At 44.6% G+C, this 23,537-nt stretch overlaps 1 protein-coding gene across 21 annotated transcripts in view; it reads right to left on the bottom strand.

Moving 5' to 3' along the window:
- The window catches only part of UNC80 (unc-80 homolog, NALCN channel complex subunit), a 3,486,058-nt gene that overhangs the window by 2,865,281 nt on the left and 597,240 nt on the right, over nucleotides 1-23,537 (bottom strand). The window lies entirely within an intron of this gene.

Raw genomic sequence — 23,537 nt, 5'->3', positions numbered from 1 at the left:
GTTTGCAGTAAATGTCAAATACAAGTTTCACTGTGAATGGCTGGCATCTGTGTGGCAGCAGTGTGCCAAACAAAGTGGGTTTATGGTGAAATGCACCATTTTACAGAAAGTGCATTTACATTTTTGTCATCTGCTGCTATGTGTTAAATGCATTTCTCTTATGACGAGTAGGTAAACTAAGTTACGCAACCTGCAGTCTAGTGGAATTTTAAAGAAACTGCAATGCCTCACTCATCTCACTAATGTCTGTTTTCAGCGGTACACACAAATGCTGTATTGATGCTCATTTTATGTCTTGGGTTCAAATAACTTCTGGTGACATGAACAATATTAATACAGCATTGCTAGTTAAATGGGTTTGTTTGCTAATCAAGAAAATTTCAATTAACAAACTCTGCTAAACAATTTTTGAAAACGAATTTATCCCTTGCCAGCTGAGGGTTTGCAGAGCCCCACGTCTGAACTTGGGACAGCAACAGATGCAGCAAAGTAACCATATCAGAAACGTGCCCGTCTACCGGGTGCTCCCGGGACACTTCCAAAGGTTTTCAAGGGCAGGATCCTTGAGCAATGGTCGAGACTGGTTTTTCCCACCTGTCGAGGAGTTGAAGCACTGATGATGGCCTTCAGGAGATCAGATAAAGGAGCAGCCACACTAACCAGCCCTGGTCCTTTTTGTCACCAGCCCCAGCTGCAATCTTGTCACCTACAGGACCGCAGGAACCTCCTTACTTCACTCAGTTCTCACTCCCTCATCCTCCAACCGCCACAACAATCAACCTCATGGGTCCAAAGGCCTTTACCATTGCCATGCCTTGAAGGGGTAGAATACACTAAGGCTAGCGCGGTGCAATGGGCATACAGGATGCAAGATTTCACATAGGCAGAGTAGCACGGTGCAATGGGCACACAGGATGCAAGATTTCACATAGGCAGAGTAGCACAGTGCAATGGGCACACAATAGGCATACAGGGTGCAAGATTACACTAAGGCTATGTAGCACAGTGCAATGGGCACACAGGATGCAAGATTTTGCATAGGCAGAGTAGCACGGTGCAATGGGCACACAAAAGGCAGACAGGGTACAAGATTACAATAAGGCTAGGTAGCGCGGTGCAATGGGCACACAATGAGAACATAAGGTTTTGAATTTCGCAGAGGTTAAGTGAGGTCAATTATCACACTGGGCTACATGCATGGTACAGCCAAAGCTCCCTGTTCTGCCGCATCAAACTGGTCAAACCGTATTGGAACCTTGTTCACCGCACTCTAACCAGAAGGACTCGCCAGAACTACTTTTGGCACTCCATCGAACTTGAACTACTGCTGCAATCACACCTGTTGAACTGACTCACCACTGTATTGTGTCAATCGGGGCATGTCACCTGTTAGGCTTGAACAACCTGCTCCCCGCTGCGGAACAAACTCGAACCGCATCTTTTTTAACCTGCACCTGAGTTCCTAGGTAACTGTATGGATCTGACGGGACTCGACTCAAACTGCTGGTCCATCACGTCACTCGTCCAAATCAATGTTACCAATGTCTCAAACCGCCTCGACGCACAATCCAACATTGGTGAACCATCTGAACTGCGCAACCAGAACGCATCCAAGCTCCAGATTCAAACCAACTAGAGGCCAGCTCGCCTCTTGACCAGCACGACTCTGTGCACCCAGACCTGTTTGACCGGCACTGCAGCACAGCTAAAAAATTAGCTCAACAATGTCAAACCGCCTAAGAACCGTGGAAACATACTACTGAGCCATAAATGACCCTTGGTCCATCTTTGGGCTCTAGGGACTGGTTAGGTCACTTTTGCACTGTTTTCCCACCTAACAACATATTCTTTACAATTCCTTGGTTGCTTATTGCCCTTTCACCCATATTTTCATTACCCAGAGTGCTGCATCTTTCTATCTTTGCATATTCTGCATTCTATTTGTACATAGTTTTATTTAATTAAAAGTACATATATTTTTATAGAATCTTGATTAGACATTGAGCCTTCCACAGGCAATGTTATCACAAAATGTGAAGTAGGAATATCTCTTGGCTGTGCCTGTTTTACTTTTATGATTGCGATCAATGTTGGTTTGTAGAAATGTGGGGGCAGGGCAGGTGGTTTAGTCGCTACTAATCATTATACTCCTGCAGAGCAGAAGTAATTTCGTCACACCTACTTTAATCTTTTCTGATACCTTCTGTAGGTCCTCTCTAGCCAGAGTTCAAGCTTCCAACAATTACTGGCTAGCTCTCTTTTCCAGCCTCTGCTCTTTCTGCATCACTCATTCCACAGGAGTATCCAACGTAGTAGGAGTGGGGGGGCACACTATGGAAAAGGTTCTCATTTTTTATTTTATTTCATGGGGGAAATCAGGTTTTCCCAATGTTTGGTCAAAGAAGGTAGCACAACCTAACGATCCATCATCATAAGCGTCCATGCCCTACTCCAACAATACTACTACATTCTAGAGTAGTTGCAACTGATACATTTGCAAAATGGAGAAGTGTGTTTCCCTGCATTGAATGAGAATGCAGAGCTGAAATAATACAGTATGGTTTTGCCATGTGCTTCCCCTGAGACTTCTTTATTTATTTATTTTATAATTGTTTGAATTCTTGATTTTCCCAGCAAAAATGTAATTAAAAATGGCTAACAATGTAGAATTTGCTCAGCTGGCGTTTGCACATTCAGGCGAATACAGTATCCAATCCATCGGCCTGTGAAAATAGAAAACGCCGCCAGGCACATTTAGCAATTTGGGCTACATAGCCACCACAAGCCCTGAGGACGGACTTGCTCCGAAATGCATTGGCATATCACACACAGTGGCACTGACTTTATTGGATGCAATATTTTAGCCTCCAAGCAATTACATAATCAATAGATTATTTAAACCTTTATTTAACATGCTTTGCATTACAACAGGGAGCATGAGCATTGAATAATAAATCCACATATGACATTGAAATCACAGAGTAGGGTAACATGACCACGCAGGGTCATGGTAAGGAACTTGCAAGCACCACATCGTGGTCATGGCCGTAGGAGACGCATACAATCTGGGGGGGACAGGGGACACCTTGGGAGCTTGCTTTTTATTTATTTATTTATTTATTTATTTATTTATTTATTCATTGTGTTTTAGTCAAAGAACTCGACTTTTCACAAAATTAAAATAGCAGTACGTATATTGGGGCTCATACCGAAATACCTCAGCCCATCACTGGGAAGCCCAAAATAGAAAATTTTGAGAGCCCCATTTCACCATATATATATGGGGGGGGTGAGTAAAGTCAATAAAAAAGGTGGAGGGGTATGTTGCAGGAGTTGCGGGGCTCTCCTCCACCCCCCACAGATATATGTGGTGAAATGGGGTAAAATTATTAAAACAAATTCGATATTTTGGGCTTCAAATTTGTTTTTCAACATGTTCCCATAAATCCTTGTAATGGTATGAATTTAAAAGGCATGAAACGGTGCTTAGTTGGTTTAAATGTGCTAATCACTGGGAATCAAAAATCAGCAGCACATAATTTCATTGGACAAAATCTCATCCCTGTTGACATATAAAATTATACTTTTTCAACTAAAGTAATGCTGTACACCAGTGACGTAATCCAGGACACCTGGCCCATTTTTAAACCTCCAACAAAATAATTGAAATACCCTCACCCCATGCATCTGCAAATCTCAGATGGTTACCATACTTCCCCTCTGTCCCCCGTGACTCAAGGAAGTAGTCTCCTTCTCCAAAAGAGATGGCATAGAGCCAGGTCAAATGCCACATATGCAACCATTTTCTGCTGTGCTGGAAGACCATAGAAAAATGGATCCTATTAGATGGGACTTTGTGTGATCTTGCGCAAGCAGCTGTAGATGGCAACTACTTGTCAGGGGTAGGTTTTTCTGTAAGGGCCCCTCTCTGTGATATGTGCTCCCAGGAACCACGCGGTTGCTGGGAGCCTGTCATCCACAAATGTTTGCTCCGCTGTCAAGCCCCTCCTGAAACGCGCAGGTCACCTTTGAGAATAAAGTGACCTGCTCATTTTAGCAATGAGCACAAATGAAAAGAACGCATCCACTGCCTTTTTTTAATTTGGGCTCATTTTTGGGACTCTGGCCCTTTGGGCAGATCAGGCCTCTAAGATGCATTAATTCATTCAGATGCCTTTTGTGAATTGGGCATCTCCTTATTTGCGCCAAAAACGCTTTGAGAATTTGGCCCAGTGTGTCCACACACGAAAGGACAGCATATTAATGATGTGCCAGAAATGGCCCATTTTGAACAACTTCACCTTTTATGAAATGTATCATTCATTTTTAAATATGAGGGTTTAACTCCCTCTTTCCTATCGCCTTTCAATAGCTGTTCCCTTTTTTTTTTAAATCCCTCTGTCCTCTTTGATTGTTTCCTATTTAGTAACTGTTTCTGCTTCCCTATCTGACTATGTTCATCCCGCCATTCCGCCAAAAAACGCTCATTAAAGGATTCTGCACGTTTCCATCAAACTGACTGAGCAGGGATAGAAGCCATGCCACTCAAGATCCGGAAGGGCCTAAAGGCATAGCAAAAAGGAGTCATTCGCCTCTTCCAATGCAGATCTCGTGCGGCATAGGCGACCCCTGTGAAGGCCCAGGATACCTTGGCATGATTGAGTCATTGAAATGCCCATGCCAGCCAGCCAATGTGCAACACAGCTTGTGTAGAGCATAGGGGTGCGGATAACTTGACACATAGGTGTCTGAACCAAAGATCTGAATCCCAGTCCTACATGCTTTCCCACAAAGAATGAAACATTTACAAGCAAAAGAATTAAAATGGCCTTCAACATTTCTCTTCTCGCTGTCGCATTGCTCTCCAGTTCCTTCAGGCTTTCCCATGGTGCCCATGCTATAATGATGTGTGGAGAATAGCAACCCTCTGGCATTATTTTTATGGGGAAATGGTCTATTCACCTCTGTAATGTGAAATGACCTGACTCCTACTCTTCTTGAAGACACCTGTGATGATTCTTCTTCCACCCATGGCCTCTCTATGAGGTTAAGGGTTCACCGAACAGTGAGCCAATAATGGGGTACGGAGTAAAGACCAATCTCGGGGCAATCTCTAGGGTTATACACCCCCAGAAAGACACTCCGGCAATTTAGGCTTTACTGTAACCCACACACTTGCAAGGACAACCCTCTTGGGCCCTGCAAACACATGACGGGTGGAAGGTGCTCTTCTTGGATGTCCGGCACTCTGCCTCAGGCTGTTCAGTGTTGCTGTAGCTCACCATGGAGACCAGTGGCCTCAACACCCTTGGTCTGAGTCCCTCTGCACTGGAAACACAAAACCCACTGATGGTTAATTTGCAGCCTTCCACATGCCTAGCCCTTGCGTTGCCTGGCCATCATGGCAGGTTACCAGGACTATCTCCTTTGAAACCCACCATTACATCGGGGTGCCCAGGGCTGGGCACCCCGTAATAGCTAAATCCCCCCTGGTTTCCTAGGAGCTGGCCACTCAGGATAAAGTGACACAGACTTCAACATTTGGCAGCAGGAACCAAATATTGTGGTATTTATATTTAATTACAACAGAGATAGCGCTCCAGATTTTAAAAAAAACCTCTACTGAGACAGTGCATTTATTTAAATCCTGTCTACTTTTTAAGGGAACTGGCACTTTGGGAATCAAATATCTGAATCTACTACATGGTGATTAGGCGACCTCAGCTGTTAAATGGTGTTATTAACTAGGCATATGATGGCATAGTTGGATAAATGCCTACCCAATTCCTATACAAAAGGCAAAGTGTTGGCTTGCCAATGCTTGTGTTGAAGAAGAATTCAGTACAAGAAACAGATGGGAAGGCACATTTAATATAGCACCCTAAAAGTAGTGTGGTAAAACACAAATAAGGCTACCTACACACATTGTTTTCCCCAGAGATTGGGGGTTTCAGGTGGCCCAACTGTGTGTGATTAACTGTTATTCAAGTCACTATTGCCTGTAATTCAAGCCAAGAAAGTGCATTCTATCCACCCTCGCATGCACATGACCACAAGGTGCACAAGATCTTCGGGCACACACAGATCTACACTTTGCGTGCATTAACTCACTGTAGGTTTATACGACTGCTAACGAGGACAAAAACACTGCAACTCCCAGAACGGGAAGAGCTTTTGGCTCAAAGGTAGCAGCCACACGTCTTATTTACACGAGATGCTCGCCCGCGAATGCCTTCCACGTAATCCACCACCAGGGTGTGCAGCCACAATTGCAAGACCCCCGGAATGCCGAAGGGACTGGCCTGCACAAATGAGAGCGTCGCTGCCACGTGGTGACAGCATGTGGCGTGATGCTGTCAGGCAAAAAAAAACGCATGCTTTCCAACGGAGATTACATGGGCGGTAATGAGGGCATTTATGGGACGCCCCCGGTGACTGCGTGATCGATGATGAAAGGAAAAACAGCAGAATGAGCGGCGTTCATGCTAACTGCATGGGCCTGGCGACCCGGACATTTAAACAACAGTAATATGACTAGACGTCTCAACTTAATAACAAGTATGCATCAGTGATATTAAACAAAGTCTGGCTCAATCTAGTTTAGTTTATAAACAAAGTCATTAATAAAGGAGTTAACAGGAGCATTACCTTACTTACAGTACGAACGGAAGATTCACACTGTAAAACAACGCTACTGGAAGGGACTCTGTCTCCCTCGATAAGTTAACACACAGAGTCAGACAGTGACTCACTCAATGGAGCATGCGTTGCTGCCTAGCTTAGCTTCTCCTTCATACTGAAAGAAGGCTGAGGCTGCGCAGCAGTGCACTGCGCAGGCAGGGCACATGCAGTTGCTTGTTACCGGGCCTGGGCTGGGCACGTTTATTATGCGCAGGCGCGTGGCAATGGCGTAACACAAAATGTGGGGGCTCCCCTACGAGCCATGCTGAGGGCCCCCCCAACCAAGCAACAAATCACTGGTCGCGCCACACTCTGGGCCGGCCTAGATGATCATGTTTGCGCAATACGCCCAAATGTGCTGTTGAAGGGGTATGCCACACACTGCACTAGGAGAAAGATATAAATATGTGTTTTAATGCTATATACAGCCACTTTCTGAGAAAAATTGGCTAAAAAGCCAGAGTGTTTGCAATGGTTTTGTAGGGTAACACCAATCCAATACATGCAAGTCACCAACAGTGCACAGGAACATTAATGCTTTGATATTAACAATGCCATGCCACAATGAAAACATGTCCAACTGGCTGCAAAATGTAGACCAGTGTAATAACATTACAGTAAAGCATGCAAGGCCACATTTAGACATACCTAGACTGGTTGCACCAAAATGCCAATCAAAGCAATAACACTCATCAAGAAGAGAACACGCATTCAAGCCTGTGTCTCTGTGGTCTCTAACAACATGGCCAAACTCTTTAAAATCTGTAAGTAACTGGTCAATCCCGTTGTGGACTTTACCTCTCCTATTCCCTCCCAGTCCCTCTGTATGGCTCTGTTCTCTCATTTCTCTGCTAAAACTCAGGACATTCAGACCCCCATCTCCTCTTCCTCTCCCGCTTCCTCTCTTGGTCCCCCATTGACCAGCTCTACTTCTCTTCCTCCTTTCTCCTCTTTCTCTCTGACAATACCTGATGAGGTTTCTAGGCAAGTCCGATCTATGAAAGTTTTGTCCAAACAAGTGCTACCCTGCTCCTCTAGAACCATGAAGGACCATATTGACACCCTTGCTCCAGCCTTGGCCGATTTCTGTAATCACTCTTTCACCACTGGAATGTTCCCCTCTTACCTTAAGCACTCCCTTGTGCACCCACTCCTCAAGAAGCCGTCTGCCTTTCCTGCCTGCCTGGCAAACTTTCGCCCAATATCCATCACACCTTTCTTGGGCAAACTGTTGGAAAAAATTGGCCATCTTCCAGCTTACTCTCCAAATCTCTCCTTCTCCATTCCCTGCCATGACACCCCCCCTCCTCTCACTCCCATTTCCTACCTCCTTTCCCCTCCTTCCCCTTATCCTCTCCCAACCCCCTCCTTCCATCCTCCTCCTACCTTCCCTCCCTATTCTTCCTAGCCCTCCCCCTCCTCTCCCTTTCCCCCTCTGAATAATTGCTCTACATTCTGTTTTTGGTGACTGATTCATGTTTGTAATTTGCTTCTGTTGTTACAATTTTTGTTATGTTAAATGTACCCTGTTGTTGTAACTGTACAGCGCTTTGGTATAAAGCGCTATATAAGATTAATAAATACAATTACAAATACAATGAATTTGTTGGTTGTCTCCATGACCATCAGTCTGGCTTCAGAGCTGCCAGAGGCATGTAAACTGTTCTCCTGAACACCTGTGAAGATCTGGTCTCTAACCTTGATTACAGCATTCCTTCTGTTCTCATGCTCATTTCCTCTGCTTTCGACACGGTCAACCACGCCATCCTGATTAATCGACTCCATGAGAACCTGGGCATCTCGGATCAGGCCCTTGAGTGGCTGACCTCATTCCTCTTGGATTGCCCCTCTCAGGTGCAACTTGGTCCCTTTCTCTCCGCCACATCTCTCTATACCTGTGGCATTCCCAAAGGCTCCATCCTCTCACCCTGGTTTTTCAACCTCTTCTTGACACCTTTAGCCCACCTGATCTCTTCCTTCTCCTCTTATGCAGATGAAACTCAGCTTTCCTTCAGGCTCCCCTCAGACTCCTCTACTCTCTCTCTCATTCCTGACTATCAGCGATTCAGGATTGCTGCACATCCACTGATCTCTCCCTTAATGCCAGTACGATGGGGAGCTTTCTCACTGGGACGCCTGCCCCTGCTTTCCCTCTCACACTCTCTCTGCCCACCTTAGGCCCTCTTCCTTCGCCTTCCTGCGAGGCAAAAAACTTGGTTGGCATCTTTGACTCCACTCTCCCTTTCTCTCCTCACATCTCGGACATCGCCAAGAAGTCCCACTACCAGCGGCTCCTCCTTAAAGGGACTCTTCCCTTTCTCACTTTCCCCCAGAAGCTCAGTGTCTCCAGACCCCTGGTTCTCTCTAGACTGGACTACTGCAACAGCCTCTTTCTCTACCTGCCTTCCTCTACTCTCTGCCCTCTGCAACTAATCCAGAACAGGACTGCAAGACTTATCCTTGGCCAAGGTTGCTGCAAGGATCAAGTTCAAGACCCTTTGCATTGCCCACAAAGCTTTCTGGGCCCAGGCCCACACTACATCTATCGTTCTCTTCCAAAATACCTTTCTTCTCAAGCCCTTTGCTCAGCTACCTCCAACTCTCTAGGGGTTAGACACTTCCCCAGGCAGAGAGTGTGTGAGGGGGTGGGAGGTGTGGATCTCTCTCCTATGCAAGTGCCTCCCTCTGGAAAGGCCTCCCTGACACTCTCAAACTTGAGCTGGACCACCATAAGATCCAGGAACAGCTCAACACATTCCTCTTCTCCTCTGCTTTCTCTCTCTCCCTCCCCTCCTGGCCTACCGGACCTACCTGTCTGCTGTACCAACTGGTTGCTGGGCTACCCTCAGAGTCTCACTATGTCCAGACTCTTTCTTGATCAGTCACCCCTGCTTTGCCTTTGGGCCTACCACGCACATAGGGGCTGTAACTGTAACCCTACAGTCCCTTGTTCTCCTTGCACTACCCAGAGCTGCAGTGCCCTGGCTGCACTTACTCAGAGAATTGCTGCCCTGTTTTTCCCTCCCCGCTCCCTTGCACTTTCCGCCTCCCTTTCCCCTTGCACTTCTCGTTCTCACACCTGCACGATCTGAATGACACAAGGCCTAGTAAGATCGTTTGTCTTGTCCTCCCTCTAACTTCCCTTGCGTGTTTTGTCGCGCCTAGAAACACTTGTGTACAGGTGCGTTATAAATGACTTATATCATATAATTTTATCACAGATTCCCAGAAAAATATACAATGCCCCAGTAAGAAACAACTAGTCTGGCAGCACCCAAATGCAAATCTAGCCAGGTAATTACACTTAGCAGGACTGCTTTATCAGAAATGCCAGTTATAAAAAAAGATCATACCAAACTGAGGAATGACTAGACTGACTGCACCAAAATGACTGCACCAAAATGCCTCTTTAGCCACTAATAGCACATATCATGCCTGCTCAGACTGGACATGGACAACCATTATGATTTGTCACAAAATCCCGCCCCCCAAAAAACATCCCCTCGACCTCCCACCCCTACCCCAACCTCCAAAATCAGCTCCTTGGCCCAGAATTACCTCCACGTCCCTCTTCCTTGTCTCAGAGCGTACATATGAGGCTCTTTCACTCATAGGTAAGTACTGGGATGAGGAAGAGTGGGACTAGGAGTAATGAAGATTGCAGGTAGCTAAGTGAGGCATTACCTCCATGTACCTTTACCTCATCCCAGTACTTGTGTATGAGGCAGAGTGCCTCATACACAAATAGTGGGACGAGGAAGAATAGGGCTAGGAGTAATGAAGATTACCAATTAGTAATCAAGGCATTAAACACAAGTAGGGGTGCAACACCATTGAGTTGACTGGGATTCAGTACTCCTCCCCCCTGAAATGTTGGGCTATGTTGACTTGACCTGGCTGACCTTCAGAGCAGTTGCCGGACAGAACAGGACAAAGATGTTAAATGGCAGCTGGGTTTTGCTGTTAAAAAGAGCCCAGCAATTACTAACATAAAGCAATTCACTGTTAGTGCCTGCATTCAAATGCCAATTTGTTTAGCCAATTGAAATGATGTGGGTTTAGTACTTGCATGCTATGGGAGTGATTGGAAGGGTAGAGACGGAACAGGAGACCACTCAATTCTCGCAGCAGTCCATAAGTGGGAACTTTAAACCTTAAAGGAGAGAGTTAACTGCTTTTAACATAGAAGCTGCACTAGAATAGTCTCATTAAAATGCATAAAGAAATTGGTTGCCCCCACATAAATAAGTTTGCCCCTCCCCCACTGCCCGTGAAGTTAGTGCCTCTCCCAACATTTGAAGGGTTAGCCCCCCGAATAAATGTAGGTTTTTTGCACTCCTGAACACAAGCACACCCACCATTCACCATATACAAACATGCACACCCTCAGCCACCGATACATTTAAGTGTGCACTCTTTCAGCGTACAGGCACACCGAGGCAGAAACCCGTACATTTAAGTGTGCACCCTTTCACCATACAGGCACACACACCCAGGGACCCACCCATACATTTAAGTGTGCACCCTTTCACCATACACTCACACAGGCAGCCACCTACACATTTCAGTGAGCACCGTTTCACCATACAGGCACACCCAGGCAGTCACCCATACATTTAAGTGTGCTCCCTTTCACCATGCACTCACACACGCACCAGTCATGGGCTTAAGGGGAGCCCTATTACGTCAAAAAGAAATTGTTTCTTTTTGAAGTCACGTTGACTTCATAAAGAAATGATTTCCTTTAAGGACTGAACCATAACGGAAATAATTTCTTTATGAATGCAGAGTGACTTAAAAAAGATACTGGGGGTCATTATGACCGTGGCGGTAGCCATGGCGGTAATGGGCTATTTCCGGTGCATTACAGCCACGGAGGACCCGGTAATTGCCCATTCCTGGGCGCCAGAAAATATTACTCCCCATTCCCATTTCAGTCCCATTGGACTCAATGTGAATTGGGAGGCCGGATGCACTGGCACCATTCATGAATGGTGCTGGTGAATCCGTCGAGTTCTGCGCGCCGGTGCTGTTCCGCCCGCCAGGTCTTCCAAGGCCTAGGGTCTTCCATTTCATGGGGTGTGGGGATCCCTCGGTTTTCAAAAAGAAAGTTTCTTTTTGTAGTCACTCTGCCTTCATAAAGACATTATTTCTGTCACAGAAATAATTTCTTTATGAATGCAAAGTGAAATCAAAAAGAAAAAAAATATGTTTTTGAAAAATATAAGTGGGGCCCCCTCCCAGGACATGTACTGGCGCCCCCGTACCGCAGGGGCTGCTGGGCCCCTGTTACTCCAGTGGCGCGGGGCAGCATTAACTTTTGCAAGCAAGCTTACAGTTACATGACAGCAGGCTGCAGTCGTATTTAACACGCTGCGAGCAGCATAATCTGGGGGGGATAAAAGCTATTATGTCGTCGCTATCATCTGTGGTCAGGGAGTGTAGGTAGGATCGGAAAGGAGCCCAGATGTTCCTGGATCTACTAGCAGCCGGCTGCAAGGAAGACCGGCGCTCTTCTACATCAGAGGCCCATGTGTCAGCTTGAAGCCATTGGTCAAAGGTGGGGGACCTAGGGCGCAGCCGGAGTAATAATATACAGCAGGCCGCAAGCAGCATGCAGAGACCGGCCAGTCTCCTGAGATTGGGGCCGGTGTGGGGGAACTCATGGAATAAGCAGGTCATTGGTGTCGGAGCAATAGTACAGTCCAGTATCAAGGATACCGCCTTACAAACCTCCTCCCAGAACGCAGTTATGTGTGGGCAGGACCAGAGCATGTGAATATAATCTGCATTGTCAGCTTTACATCTCGGGCACTCAGCCGGTTTGTCTCCTGACATATGATGTAATCTAATCGGGGTATAGTGGTAACGATAGAGTATTTTTAGTTAGATCAGTTTAAACCTAGAGTTAAAGGAGACCTCCTGGGTATGCATGCACACAGACTCCCACAACTGGTCAGTCACATCTACACCCAAATCTCTACTCCACGCCCTCCGGAGCCTATCAAGCGGAAGCCTCGCTCTACCCTGAATAAGACTGTATAACCTGGTAACCCTCCCCCTCATCGTGGAGCTGCTCATAATCTCAGATAGTAATGTATCATCAGGAGGCAATGAGGGGAATTTGTGCCATCTACCCTTAATAATCAACAAACTAAAAATTGACAGCATCACACAGAGGCGGTCCTTGCCTTTTTTGTGAATTATGACGACACCATTTAATATGGAACTCTACTAAAACTCTATTGTAACTCCAAAGGAGAGCTATGCATGAGCACACATTGAGAATTAGATTGACTTCTAGTTCTCTTTTGCTAACAATGTAGAATTTACACTCCCCTCTGCATGGCACCAAGAAACACTCCAATATATGTCAGGTAACCAGAGTACACCAGAGTACACAGGAAAATGTGTGTAACAGGTGGTGATGCTGGCTGTCCCCAAAGAAAAAAAGAGGAGACTTCTCTCAACAATATATGCCATCATTGCCCCATTTTCAAGCTGTTCCTACCCAAACCAGATCAGGAAGTCTGTCCCCTTTCATGATTTTTGTGTCCAAAGAAAGTAATGTGGCTGGTTCTCCACAATAAATGCCAGTATTTCCCCTGCAAAACACACATTTCCATGCTGCTAGTGCCTAGAAAGAGGCCTGTCTCAACAATATAGGCGTACACTGTCCACCCTTCATTCTGCTAGTGTCCAAACCTAATACTGCATTCTGTCTCAGTAAATGCCCATGCTGACCCCAGTTCTGTATCATGCTGCACACAGTGCCCACAAACTTCTCCCTGAATTAGACAGCCTCAGAAGATGCTTTGTGATAAACCCAGCTTGCAATCATCGTTTAACAAATGAAGGCATAATGTGCACATTTGCACATCAAACAATCAGCTGTAACATTTATGGAGATCGGACATTTTTGAGAGGAAAGGGCTACCCCTGCATTGTTTCCCATGTCTTTTGCCGGGGACGCTTCTACACTGAAACCTAGGGGTGGAGATAGACTAATGCTTCAAATGGTGGTGTTGTCAATTGCTATTGATCAGCTATGTACTATCATCCCATGTAAGAGAGAGTGACACTACAGTTGGAGTGCTTTGACGGTGTCAGTCAGCAGTCAAAAGGTAGGCCCTGTGAAAATGAATAGAAACAGTGGGCCCTGAATTTGCTCCATGGCAGTGTGCCATCCTAACATCCTGTAGTATGGCATAATAAAGCATAACAGTCGTGAAAAAAATATGTTGTATGGTTATAAACAAATAAATGCAACCACATTTGATGTTTCAGAAGTCTACAGCGCGGTCACCAGTTATTGGATGTTTTGCTGAGCATCACCAGTTATTTGGACTTTTGCTGAGCAAGATACAGTAACAATGCCAACCTCAAAATCAGTTTACCGAACCACCCTAACAGGCAACACATCTCATTACACAACTCCAGCACCAATGCAACTCAGAATACATAATATAAGGTACACTACCCGAAGACACATATTGACATTAAACTTCAGTAGACATCACACTAACTCACCACAGATAGACCATCACACTTTCAACACTCCTTAAACCTTACCTCAAAGGAATAGTGCGCTCAAAAATGTTATTGTCTGGTCGTTCGGGCAAGTCGTTATAAGCATATGGTGACTAATTGTATAAATGATTCTGATGACTCTTACCTTAGTTTTCCTCACTTTTACACATGCAAAAACAATGTGTTGGGCGCGGCCATATTGTGCTAATCTTATCTGTGGATCGATCGCCCTAAATTCAAGTGCGCTCGCGGCAATACATCAAAACACCCGCCCCTGAAGCTGACATCACTAGATGCGTTCGGCCCATTCCACAACGCCAATGCATGTCTCATTTCAACGTTCTCTGTCCGCAAGTTATTGACATGTCTCCATGGAAATGGCAGGATGCCGCTTTCCTCAAGAAGTATAAACAGACATTTTCTGATCAGGCATCACTCCAGTTTCTTAGTCAACAGTGTCCCTGAATTTCGTTTAGATCCCCGTGGCTCGTTTCTGCTTGGTTGAGCTATCTTACTAGTAATAAGCCCCTGCAAACCGTTACTTACATTAGCAGAACTGATTTCACTCATTACTTGCGTTTTGGTTAAATCTTTGTCGTACAATGTCAACAATACAGCCCTACCAGTACGAGCCTGAGTATTCAGAGGAGGAACTAATGGAAAGAGAAGGCTGCTGAACGATGGGGAATCAGAAAATAGTTTGCAAGATCAATCACTCGAGCCTGAGCCACAGCCGAGTCGCATGGAAGACGTTTCAACGCGGTGTACCTGCAATCATTATCATCATCAAACATGCTTTTATTCGGCATTTTAACCTTTCAGTTATAAAATACAATTGGTACAAAAACAATACAAAATTAAAAATATTCACAGTTGATAAAAGACCTGCAATCGTTGCGAGGTCATGCCAACCGAGGTGGAGAACTGCTGCTGCTGAGAAAACTCTGGATGCTCGGCCTAAATAGCCGAAGAAGACACACCACTGATTTGCGTTAAAGAGCTGCATGACTTCAGGGCAGCCTGTCTCACAAGGTCTGTGTTGAGGATTATGATGGTGCTTATGCACGAACTTCATCGAACAGTTCGGCCGCGCAATCCAAGTAACGAGTAAGTATACTGTAGATGTGATGTAATTTTTACTACCTAGACCATTTGAATTTCATGTTTTTCTTCTACTTTCTCCGAATTGTGATCCATCTCTCTGTAGAAATGCAGCTCTAACTCCCCTAGTGCCTTGCACAGAAAGCCCACACACACACACCATCACCTACCCCTGTCAGCTCGGCGCGAGCACTGTTCTTACGAAAGTCCTGCCATGCCGGTGTTACAATTCTGTAGTATCATTACCGAAAGAATGTGCTCTGCGGAGAACGTGAGACTGTGACAAGCCATATCCCAAGTGTACATTCATCTCCATTAAACTGCCTGTGCCCTCTCACCCCCACCCCTTCCAGTCCAGGGTCCCACCAGCCCCGACCCCCCAGTTGCTTACATACTGATACTCATCTGACCTCCTTGCACTGACCATTCCAGAACACCCATCACAGTCCTAATGCCGTGCATCAGTATATTCTCCCAAAAGCAACACACGCCCACCTATATCACTAGGATCCAAGCAAGGCAGATGGTAGATCAAACCTCTGTGGTGTGTTATAATTATTTCTTTTAGCATATAGTGGGGACTTGTGCTGTAATGGTTTCTGCCTGCATTTTTCTAAGGGCAACTATGCCATCGAATTTCGGATGCACTTTTTGAATTTGGCTACTACACTTATCAGGTTAATTCAATTAGAATATGTATGTTTCTCTTTCCCAGATTGTACAGGCTGGTGGCCTATCGTTCGTTTACATGGTGGCTTTATGGGAGGCTTGTAGTGGCTTTATGGGAGGCTTGGATACCGCAATCGACGCATGAAAATAAAGAAAGTGATGATGCATTGCAACTGCTTGCAGACCCCTTCACACAAACTACACCCGCTAAAAAACATTCAAAGTTAGCTGTTTCTCCAATTCATGTTGAATGATTACATCATGAACTGACAGAGGTTGAAGCTTCAACGAAATTGACCGATGATCTTGCACAAGATCTCGTCTTGAGTTTTCAAAGTCTTGAGGATTTGTCCACCATCGTCGTCTCACAAAAATCAGTACTGCAGGACGGTTGGCTACCAAAGGAGCAAAAGTACATTGTGTTTGATAGCTGCATGATAGAGATTGTACACATGCTCAAATGTGAACATACAATCGGGGCCAAGATATGCGGGGAGCCTTTGGTGAATGTGTGTCGCGTATTACAAGGCACCAACCTGAAAATCCAAGCAACCTGTGTCCACCTCCATAATACATTTACATGGTCTGCTCAACCGATGCTCGGCTCAGCGGATCGACTTTCAGCAAGATTTCCAGTTTTTGTTAGTTTGTGGGTCGCTAGTTCCCTGCTAATACTCAATACTACAAATACCAAAGGGAATTCTTATTCCCTGCTATTAGTCATGCTTGGAATGTTGAACAGATGTCAATGGACAGTACATTCTCTGGCAAACGTTTCTGGCTAGCTGACGACGGGCAGTGTGATAGTGCGGGATTTACCGCAAAGTACTGCACTTACCACTTTCAAGACATGGAAAGTAAAAAAAATGTGAGTTCTGTCGTGGTGCAGGTGTCTGAATGTTCATCGTCTGTTGCCATGGAGAAACATGGTTTCCTCAAATCCATTCAACTTCTGCAATCCAGGGGAATGGAAATACAAGTGATAGCCACCGACAGGGACGTTTCGATAGCGTAGGCCATGCGAGAGCAGTTGCCACACATTCGGCATCAATTTGATATATGGCATGTTGCTAAATCAATCAATAAAAAAATTACAGCTGCTGGAAAAAGAAGGGTTCGGGAAAACCTTATAAAATGGTGTCAGTCCACCAGGATCCATCTTTGGTTGATCTCCAAAACTTGTGATGGATCTGTGGAAATTCTACTTGAGAAATGGCGTTCATTGATGCACCATTGTACATGGATGGACAGAAATCCAACATTTCCACAAATGTGCACATGGACCATTGTTGAGGGAGGAGGAACAGAAGAAGACGTGGTTGGTGCCATGTTCACCTCCACACAAAGCACTTGAAAATATTGTGTACGATAAAACGCTTTTGATAGACCTGAAGGGACTCACCGATTTCTGTCACACTGGACATTTGGAGGTGTTCCATAATATGTGCCTAAAGTACAGGCCCAGAAGGTTGCACTTCGGATTAGACGGTATGGAGGCGAGAACGAGACTAGCTGTACTTGCCCATAACAATAACATTGTTAGTGATCAAGCGAGAAAATTGGGGGTGCCACGTTACTAGAAGGCCTTTACAAAACGAAGCAAACAATGGGTGGCCAAGCCAATATACAAGGAAATGGATTTTGAATTTGTCAAAGATCTGATATTAACTGTGTTGGCCATTTATAGTCATGGACTGGAAGCTGATTTTGTTGTCAAGAGCCATACAATGCCACAACACATTGCAAACGAGCTTTGTCCTACAAAATCCGAACTTATCGTAATACTTAATTCTAGATTCAAATGATTTGTAGCTCTCTTTGAAATGCGTTCACATACACATCTGGAGGTGTTATGAATGCCAAATCATGAATGCAAAAAAATAAAATTTCAATTCAAAAGATACTGTAATTGAATATTACACCCCTTGGTCAAACTCCCCTATATTAAATGTGATATCCCGCATCAGACTTATTGGTTTATACTCTGCCTAGTATCTGAGTTTCACTTGATCATACAAATATATTGTCCAGTTCATTCTAGTATGTGATTTCTTACAGAACAAAAAAAAATCACAAAAGTTCTCTCAGTACACAGAAATGTTGGTGCCTTTTGGAAGGCCTAGACAGAACCAGTGCTCTCGACACAGTGAGCATCTGGATGAAGGTGAGATCATTGGAGGCACACTGCTCCGGGATAGCACACAGACAGTCAGAGACATTCGATGTTGGCTTTGTTATCCTGTGCCACCCAGATATGCTCAGCTTTCTGCAAAATGATCTGACGCCAAGGGCACACCCTACTAAAATAGTGGGAACCAATTCTTCAACACCTCATGCCCCTTCTTGAGTTGACACAGACATCCCAAGAAGAACAATTTTTTCATACAGCGGCACGATCATGCACTTTCACAAACTACTGCCATTTTAAATACATGTTGACACACTGCTCAGGGATGTGCTATGTCACCTGTCTTGCATGGTAACAGAGAGGGCTGACCCAGGCGCCTTTTGTAAGGCCACAGCGCCAGTAATGAGATCACAGATTGTCTGAACATGCACAGTTCATTGGTAAAACAGTGTACCTAACAGTATTACATAGGGGGCGGAAGGCTACAAATGTGTTTTTTGCTCATCCGTCTAGAGATTGCAGCGTGTGTAACCTAGGATTATCTCTCCATGTAGCTAATGCTAAGGTCCATCTAACTCTCACAAGTTACATTGCGAAAGACACGATAATATGCTAGAGCCGGCTACTCCATCAACAGGTAATCCGCTTGGTTGAAAGAAACAGTTCTGGAGGAGGGTGAGCTTAGCTTTATTTGGAATTTCCTGTGAGGGCTGATAAACATTTGTATGTTGCATCAACACACACAATTCGTGAATGTTGACACGTGGCGTAACATATCTTTAAATGGATGTTTCAAGCTGTCCTTCCTTTTCTGAAACACTGTCAATGCCTTTTTTTCCCCCCGCCTTCTTTTTGCCAAAAATCGAAAGCTAAACGTCTCTGCCTTTGAATAGGACAAGTGTCTTATTGTAATTTGACCTTGACCACTAGGCAGTAATTGCTTGAAGGCCAAAAGTTGTGGGGAATAGAGAAAAAAAATATACATTTACCTATATTGAGAGTGGACATGTACCGCCAAGTTGGTGTGAAAGTGTGTGATACATTGTACAGAGCGGTTACTCATCGCCAGAAACTAACCATGGAATTTCCAGAAATTATGTAAGTTCAAGTTTACATAACATTTTTATTGGGATTAAAAACGAATAGGTTGCGGTGCTGTATGCATAATAAATAATTGACGTTGGGGTAAACGTTGTCCGTGTGCACTGTGATCGCTTTTCAAACAGTCATCTTGCAAGCTTTGTTATAATGACACCTGTCCGGGGTTCAAGCTGAATGGTTCCTATGTTTGTTCTTCGTTGTCTCCATGTGGTTCTCCATCCCATTGGGAACTATACCTACTTCACAGAGCTCAAATTGTATGCAACTCGTGGTCTCAAGTAGTACACCCTGTTTTCATTTGTGTATTAAATAGTGGCTGTGTTGTGCTTATGGTTAGGTTTAAACAGTTGTGAGTTAAACGGTAACTTGTTATATTAAAATAAAGAACGGCTACTGAAATTTATTTTTATTGTGTTTTGTTCGCAGATACTTTGTACCGTACTGCCCGTGACATAGCTTCGAGGTGCCAGCAGATGGCTTCTTCAATCAACACTGGAGGATTACCATAAGCAATGTTTTTTTTCCGAAAAGCGTTATGTGGGACGATCGATATGGCACTATATGCCCATTGGCGTTTCCGGCAATAAGGAGCAATATGTCAGCATTCATGATGTAAGAACGCAGAGAAGCAAGAGCGTTGGGCTTTGAATGTGCAAAAAAGAAATGTCTTCTCCCACACGGAGCACCAAGGGGGGGGTCATTGAATTGTTTTGCTGTTGTGCCATAAGACAAGACAAGAACACACAAGGACAAAGAACATTGAGCATTCATTGTAATCTGCGAAGCTCGAGTCATGCGATCGTCGTCAGCTCTAACTTACCTGCAAAATAAAAAAATTGTTAGTTTCCCGGAGTTTATCATTTCTTGTGAACATTCTTTGAAAAATAAAAGCACTTGCAACATTGCAGACTATTGTTGATGTATTATTGAAATATTTTATACGCAAATGCTATTTAGGGCAAGACAGAGAAGGTACGCTCTGTGTGAGGATGTCTGTGATTATCTTGTGTGTATCTTCCTGTTTCTGCGGGCGTGGGTGATGACGCGGCACACTGGGCTACGCTGGCCAAGAACGTAATGAAAATAGGTGTAGCAGATCGTTGGGACAAGTAATGTCAGCTTCAGGGTGGGTATTTTGATGTATTGCCGCAAGCGCACTTGAAATTAGGGCGATCGGTCCACGGATAAGATTAGCACAAGATGGCCACGCCCAACACGTTATTTTCGCATGTGTAAAAGTGAGGAAAACTAAGGTAAGATGCATCAGAAACATTTATACAATCAGTCAGCGTAAGCTTATAACGACTTGCTCAAACGATCGGGACCATAACATTTCTGAGCGCACTATTCCTTTAATACTTTTATTGTGTTATAGGTAATTACGAACTTCACATAAAAGAGAAAAACAAGAGAGAAAAACACCACTCTGACAGACACCACAGTCAACCAACCAAACAATTTAAATTAGCGAACCGGAGCAGCAGTTACCACTGCTCCAGACAACTTACAAAATATTAAAAACCTACAAGCCACAAAAAGCCCTATCTTTTCAGATCAGCTAATATGAACATTGCCAAGTTTTAAATGGTACAAATATTTAAGAGTTGACTTTCAAGCACTACAATAATAATGTCATATTGTGATTCCATGTCAAGACAGAAGGCAAGCATTATGCTTATCTTTCTTTATTACTGCTCTCACAGCTTTTCAACATTTTGTAAACTCAAAAACACTTTTTGTTTATTCAGAAGCTCTTCCGGAGCTTAAAAAACCAAAAAGGTCCCAGAATTTCAAAAAGGTTCTATACAACTACAAATCCCCATAATCCCTGAACTTCTGGTAGTGCTGGGCTGATCTTCTGAGCCTTTCAGGACCTGTCCTTGTGTATAAGTAGGCCTCTCCCTCAGGTACATTCCTCTTTCTTTGTTACTGCACTCAAATAAGTGAAACTTTCTCCTTACACTTTCTTTTTTTTTTACTTGTTTTTATTGCATTTTATGAAAGGTAACACAAGAGAAACAAACTGTGGGACTTGAACATTGTCCCTCTCCCCTCTATCCCTCCCCTCTTCCGCCCCTTCCCCCCACCGGCTGGTGAACGTTTATCCTATAATTGGTGTATCCATTGTGCTTGATCCCTCATGTCAACATGTCCAAAATTCTGATTTTGTGTGGGCACCATTGCAGCATATAGTCACTTTGTAGGTATTCTAGCACCGGCCCCCAGTCTCTTTGGAAGTTTTGATAGGCCCCTTGGATGTTATATGTAATGCGCTCCATTTCTATGAATTGCCAGACCCTCTGCAGCCATTCTATCGTAGATGGAGGTGATTTCTGTTTCAATCTTTGGGCTATTCTTAGCCAGGTGGCAATCAGGAGACCCATAAAATTTCTCTTCTGAGTCTTCGTCATCGTCCTGTCTCTGGGGTCCCAAATACCGCCCATCCACACCTCTTCTTTTATGAATTCTGCCCCTTTAAACATCTCTTGCATTTGGGTTTTTAGTTTCGGGCAGTCCCACCAGATATGTCTCCATGTGCCCTCCGCTTTGCAGCTCCGCCAGCATGTGTTTTGTTTCGTGTTGTACATTTGATGTAGTCTTTCTGGGGTATAATGCCATTGAATCATTATCTTTGCCCATGCTTCTCTCAGCTGGATCGCCCGTGTCCATTTGGGGATGATTTGCCAAACGTATTCCCATTGGACTCTTGTGATCTCTCTCCCCAGTGCTGTTTCCCATCTCTTCATATATTGCCATTTTGTGTCTTCCGCTTGGGCATTTATGAACTTGTACAATGTAGAAACAAATTTTTGTCTCCTGTGTGTGACATGATATATGACTTGAATGTGGTTAGATCTCTTGTTGCCGCCTGCGTTATCCTTGGAGTGGAGAGCCAGTGATGAAGTTGTTCGTATTTGAATCTATCTTTTTCCGTGAGGCCGAGAGTGTGTGGAATTCCGTGAATGTTCTAATCTGTTGGTCTTCATACATGTCCCCCACTTTTGTTCAGTCGGAATCTATCCATGTTTTGAACTTTTCTTTCTCTGTGCCCGGTTTGAATTCCGGGTTCTCAAACATCGGCATGAAGGGGGACGGATTTATTGGCAGTGTTTCTTTTTTTGTCACCCTGTTCCAGATTTCAAGCACTGCGCTCATGATCTCACTGATTCTAAGATTTGGGTGCCTATGTTCGGGGGTGGTCCACAATAGATGTTGAAGGCTTTTCCTTGCCACCGCCCTGTCTTGTGCCGCCTATATCTTCTTTGAATTGTTGGGGATCCATTCTTTCAAGACGCACAGTTGGGCAGCCTCATAAAATTTCCGGAAGTGTGGGAGTGCCATGCCTCCTTCTGTCTTATGGGCTGTAAGTGCTATGTTGGAGAGTCTCTGGGTTTTGTTCTGCCATATGTATTTGTTTATCATTTTGACTAGTGCTTTGAAGAAGGTGGGCGGGATTCTTATTGGGAATGCCTGGAAGTAGTATAATAGTCTGGGTAGTATTGTCATTTTTATCACTGTTATTCTGCCCCACCATGTGATCGATGGAGGGGTCCACTTGTCCAAGTCTTTTCTCACTTTGGCTAACAGGTTCGGGTAGTTCCCTGCATACAGTCCTTTTATCTTCTTACACTTTCAATGCTAGTATTACGTAGCAATGTGGATAGAATGTTACGCATATACATGAAAGCGAATTGCAAAATGAACGTTCGCGCAGAGTACTGAATGTATATTCTCCATGGTTCTGTGTAAACAGTTTCGGATATAGATAGGCGCGTGATAAAACAATAGGGATCTTACCTTCATTATTAATAACAGTGCGCGCGTGTTCCAATGGTCTAGTTCGCAAGTAGAACGAGGCCGGAGCTGCGAGCGAATGTACTCACAGTAGGCTATCGGCCCGCCTCCTCCCACGCTCGAACACAAGCTAATTAATGACTGCGGCCGCAACAAAAGCACAGATACAACAGAGCACTAGGACCCCGATGGAGGAAGGCGCACTGCGTCGCATCCCCGCAGTCTCCAGCCCTCATTTCCTCACTGATTCAACACGAGGAACACGCAGCTTTATATAACAATCCACATAAAAAACAAAATTTAAAAAAAAGCAATATATTAATGGAAACACGAACGGAAAACGATTTTGAGATACTTTAGAGGCCGCGGCAGAGCTGAGTTTCCTAGCAGCTCGCTATTTCGAGCATCCAGAATGGCACAATTTGAGGGCCCTAAAGTGTCACAGAGCACCTCGCCAGAATGGAGCTCAGAGTGGGTGGAGGAGCCCAGAACCTGTTCCTTAGTTTTGGGAGACTCATTGTCACAAGCAGTA

The sequence above is a fragment of the Ambystoma mexicanum genome, chromosome 9, assembly GCF_040938575.1.
Source record: "Ambystoma mexicanum isolate Mex_15411 chromosome 9, UKY_AmexF1_1, whole genome shotgun sequence".
Taxonomy (NCBI): domain Eukaryota; kingdom Metazoa; phylum Chordata; class Amphibia; order Caudata; family Ambystomatidae; genus Ambystoma; species Ambystoma mexicanum.
Note: the sequence above shows the minus strand (reverse complement) of the source record. Positions and strands in the feature narration are given on the sequence as shown.